Below are 5,697 nucleotides of genomic sequence, written 5' to 3' on the forward strand. Positions count from 1 at the left end.
CAGGCTGTGCCCTGGCCAAAGGCCTGGTGGAACAGCTCTGTCTTGCAGGCCCTGCAGAAAGATGTCAAGTCCCGCAGGGCCCTAGTCTCTTGTGACACCAGATCAGAGCTACAACCGAAAAAACCCTGGCTCTGGTTGAGGCCAGCCTAACCTCTCTGTGGCCTGGGACCTCCAAGATGTTTTTATTTGAAGACTGTAAGTTCCTCTGTGGGACATATCAGGAGAGGCGGTCCCATAGGTACGAGGGTCCTAGGCCATATAGGGCTTTAAAGGTTAAAACCAGCACCTTAAACCTGATCCTGTACTCCACCGGGAGCCAGTGCAGCTAGTATAGCACCGGGTGAATGTGACCCCATAAGGAGTCTCGCATTCTGCATTCTGCACCCGCTGGAGTTTCTGGGTCAGTCTCAAGGGCAGCCCCACGTAGAGCGAGTTACAATAATCCAGTCTGGAGGGCCACAAGTTCCTCATCCCTGGTCTAAAACAAAGAGGTTGGGGGGGGGGGGAATCCAGTGACACTAGGCAACACAATATGGGATATTTAGATTAGCAGCTCAAAGGTCTGCCCATGCTGTTAAGGAAAATGAAGGAGAAAAGTTTCTCATGGACTAGAATGAGGAGGGAAATCTTTGTTTCAGTTACTGATTGTGATGCTGGAATTTGGTCAGCCCTCAGACTAATGCCTCAGAGTTCAGAAGGAGTTAAAACGCTATACGTCACCTATCACAAGTAACACCTTTCACAAGTGCAGACTTGTTTATTCATGTTGGATGTGGCTTCTCTTCCCACCAGCCACTGAGGCATTGCGCTTCTCACTTAAGCATGCCCTTATTTACCAACCCATGGCTTTCGCTTCAGTGTATTCATGCCGCTCAGCCTCTTTCTTCAGCTGCCCTCACCTGTTCTTTATAAAAGTGCTGTGGGTGCCAGCACAAGACTGCAGCCATAGAGAGATGGGGGAAAGAGGTTCCAGTATTCTTTACTGCTGAGTATTGTCACAAAAAAGTTCTGTGTATGTATGACACTTTTGTTTAAATAGTATCATATAGTTGGAAGGTAAATCATAGTTCATTTTGGGAAGCTCACTACTACAGCACCACTGAGAGGTGGCCATTCTGTCTACACTTAAAAGATTCTATTGAAGAAGACTCCAAGGCAATCTGCTCCACCTGAACAGTTAGGACGTTCTTCTTACTATTTAGTATAAGTCCCTTGCCTTGTAGTTTGAAACAACATGCATGGGTCTTAAAGGTGCAGGTTTAATTTTCTTTGGAGTTTACTATATGAAAGGAGGAGGATGCATGAAATATATGGCAATGTCACTTAAAACATTTATTTTGTAAAAATATAAAATAAAATGCAAAAGCTAAAGTAAATGACAGCCTTCCTTGTCCGCCTCCATATGTACACCTGGGGTTCCTTAATGTTTAAATGAAAATAAATATTAAGGGCTTGGCAATTTTCTTGGAGTACAGTGCTACTAATCTTAAAAGCACTTAATTATAGTCTTGGGGTTAAAGAGAAAACTTGCTCAGTCCATTACTGCTGTATGTTATAAGTGCCAAGTTCCCAAGTATTTTCTCAAGTATTTCCCAGTACATACATCATGTTAAAGTGGTTTTCTTCCCTAATTTCTATCCATTAAAGGATAAAGTGTGTGCTGGAGTTTTTAAGACAATATAACACAGAGGATGGGAAAAGATAATTGTTAATACTTTATATGCAAATTTTCCTTGAAAACTCAGGCAATTATCTCCCTGCTCCCACCAATTTACTGTTGGTCAAACCAACAAGTTGGTGAGGGGAGACTAGAAATGTCAGCTGAGTCCTATTTCAATCCATGTCATATTTTAAAAATGTAAGAGCTGTATAACTCAATAGAAGGTCTAGGTGAGAACAGACTAATCCAAACCAGCAGTTGCTCCTTCTTTTCTTTTTCTGATGTTTAATTTCATGCAGTTCTGAGAAAAAACTACATTGACACTTTCCTGATGTCTATAATAAGGTCATTGCAAGGGCACATTTACTGAATTCTGCTTTCTCCCATCTCCCTGTCTGCCTCCTCCTCCTTCTCTCTCTCTCTCTCTCTCTCTCTCTCTCTCTCTCTCTCTCTCCCTCTCTCCCTCTTCCTCTCCCCCCCCCCTCTTTCTCTGTCTCCTAGCATAGCGGCCAAAATTAACCTTCTTTTAACATTCATTATTTTTACACTCTGAACCTTAATGCATGCTTATGCTTCTCATGAAGCTTGCAAAAATAATAAAATTGTTGTGGAACTGTATGTAGATTAAGAAAGTTAAGCTGGATATTTGTGATATCCCCTTTACTGACATACATGGTGTGCCTTTCTCATATGAAATGGCCTGCCCTAATGTTTTAAATTTGGTGGGTGTCTGCAAGGGGAAAAACAAACTCTTTAAGTTCAGGATGCCAAGAAAAACACATCAGATTCCACCACCATTCAGCCAGGGATTGAATGAGTGCAGTTCAAAATGAAATAGGATGGAGCAACGGGTTGCTGTACTTAGCAGGACATCCAGCTTCTGAATTCATTATCCATGTGTGTCGCTAGGTTTACCAGCTCAGACCCCCAACCCTACCCCCTACTTATATTGTTTTTATTGATTCCTGCCTAGCCAAGCACTGTGTTCCACTGCTAGGATTATAATCGCCTTTAAGAGAGTTATCTGTGTAAACACTGTTCTTTCCTCAAGCGCAAAGGATGCACTAATTAAAAATGTTCCGGAGCCACTGGCATCATTTCCTCATGTTAGAAGACTAACAGAGTCTCATTGCTTCTTGTACAGTGGAGAGTGAAAAAGAAACAATCAAGCAAGATCTTAACTGAGAATAGAAGGCCAATAATAAAAAAAACATTGACACACTTAAAGCAAGAACATTTTCCTATTCAGAACAAAGAGAATGAATTGGTCAACATGATTCTCAAAAGTGTCTGTTCCCCAGGCCAGGGCGAAGGGATCGTCAGTGTGGGTCATAATCAGCATGCAAGCAGTTAGCTAGATCACTTGCCAAGCTTTTTGTTTCAATAGAAGTAGTGTCGACGTTTTGTTAGGTAGCATTTGAGACGCATTGTGTCAAGTAAAAACATGCATAGGGTAAGAACCCAGACCCATGAGTAGAGAGGTTTGTACTTTATAGCCATTGTAGCCCTTTTAATCCTCCTGCGCCATATTAAGATTGGCATTACATGTGTTTCTATTGGTTTCCATCCCAACAATATTATTTTGAAGTCAGTGCTACAATAAGTTATCTTCTGACTAAATCCATCCTTCAAAGCAGTGGTCCATCTAGTTCAGTGCTTTCTTCCCTGACTTGTAGTTGCTCTCCAAGATCTCTGGTTAAATCTTTCCTGGCCCCCTACCAGAGATCCTTTAAGAGATGTGAAGACCCTCCCTGAGAAATATCTCTTCTCTTTTTGCAAATGTTTTCTCTGTGTGTCAGTTACTCAGATGACCCTCCCAAGGAAGGGAGAGAATCTCCAAGTTCACCTAAACAATTAAATTCAGATGAAATTACATGACAAGATGCATCCATTTCACTCCTGGAAGATTTTTGTTAAAGTATTTTGCTACCCTTTAAATTCATTGGATGTTTCACTTGAACAGGAATCTCCAAATTCATTTTAACATTTCTCTTTAGGCAAAGTTTTATAGGCAAGTCTGCTTTAATTGGAGAAGTCAGTGCTATAACAGATGCAACACATGAATTCTATTACCAATCCATGGTGCCTCGACTGCTACATACCGTATTTTTTGCTCTATAAGACTCACTTTTTCCCTCCTACAAATTAAGGGGAAATGTGTATGCGTCTTATGGAGTGAATGCAGGCTGTGCAGCTATCCCAGAAGCCAGAACAGCAAGAGGGATCACTGCTTTCTCTGTGCAGCGATCCCTCTTGTTGTTCTGGCTTCTGAGATTCAGAATTTTTTTTTTTTTGTTTTCCTCCTCCAAAAACTAGGTGCGTCTTATGGTCTGGTGCGTCTTATAGAGCAAAAAATACGGTATTTCTTCTACCTCTTTCATTCTAAAAATGATGGTTCGAGCAACCATTCACCTTGCCTGCTGATCTATAGCTGTCTTTTCTCATGTGCTTGTGCTGCCTTTCAGATGATCATCCTTGGCGTCCCTCTCCCCTTTGGGTTCCTTCTAGAACTTCAGATGTTCACATAAATTAACTACCTTTGATTCTCCCAACGTGTCTTTTCATTTGTTGGCCAGGATCTAGATTGAGGTAGCCAACATTCCTGAGCAGCCTGGTCAATGGTCAGGAATGATGAGAGTTGTAGTTAGATGGTGGTCATGAATACACAAGCACATACACAATGAAACATACACACTGTGTTTCATGATTACCATAAACATATCTGTAGAGTTAGGCACCCATAAATAACACTGAAAATTAATGAATTTAGAAGCAACTTTTAATATTGGTCAGGAATTTTAAAAAATTACAAAGCCTAATTCATGAGCCTAATTGTATCTTGAACAGCAGCCCCTGGTGCCAAATGGCAAACAGCTTTTGAAACTGAGTGCTGCCAAAAATTATACCCCATCCACTTTCCATCCATCTGAAGTGTGTGTGTGTGTGTGTGTGTGATGATAGATAGATAGATAGATAGATAGATATAGATATAGATATAGATATAGATATAGATATAGATATAGATTTGTATTCTACAGATGCCTTTAGTCTCATGGGGGTGGGACTCGACCCACTCTGTGGACTTCAAGAATGTGGTGTGGCAACATGAGTCTTCCATGGTGGTAGTCATCCATGCAGTGTAACATTCTATATTTTGTGCCTGGAAAGTGGAGAACACATCATAAAGATACCATTTTGTGACGTACCATTTGTTCTATGGATTTAATGCTACTGTTGCTTTTGTGCTGTTCACAAGATTTTCCTTAATGTTGGCCCCGTATAAATTTTGGCATGCAAGAAAATAAAATAACATTCTTAGTGGCAACTCCATAAGCCAGAGAAGCATATGAATTTTTCACCTTGATCCACAGACCTATGACAAGGTAAGGCCTTCATCTTTCAGCAGAGTCCTTTTTGGCTACACAGCAGCTAAGAATTAAATTACATTGGTTTTTGGCTCTCTTGTTTTTTAAGGAAGAAAAAATTGCTGCTACATCTGGTCCAGTTTCTTTGCCAGATTCTTCATCTAATTGTTTTCTAATTTGAAGGAAACCTCAGTTGGCCCAAATGCCAGAAATTTAAATGCAGGGGTTAAATTGCTTTTGTCAGATTTCTAGTTCACAAGCTACGGTGATGTGAAACTGTATATCTATCCAATAAACAAAAGAGTTCAGAATTGGAGCTGTTGATGATTTCACTCTATGTGGTCTCTTGAACTACACATTTTCACACATTCATATTTCCTTTGTTTTCTCCCATACTTAAAAAAGAGTTCAGCCTGGATCTTTTAAGCAAAAAAGAGAAGCAGACAATTGTAAGAAAGGAACCATGATACCAGGAGTGAATGAATATTGTGCCCATGATTGAGTGGGCCCAGTGTGCATTGCGTGTGTGTGATGTCATGTGACGACATGCGAAGGCTGAGCATGGAGCCCAGCACAGTGCAGCTTCAGTGACCGGCAGCTCCTCTGTTGTGCTCAGGAGGAGCCAGCCACTGAAGATATGCAATGCTTGGCTCCGCCTTGTCCTCCTCCATC

This window comes from Podarcis pityusensis (genome assembly GCF_964106645.2).
Source record: "Podarcis pityusensis genome assembly, chromosome: 2".
NCBI lineage: Eukaryota > Metazoa > Chordata > Lepidosauria > Squamata > Lacertidae > Podarcis > Podarcis pityusensis.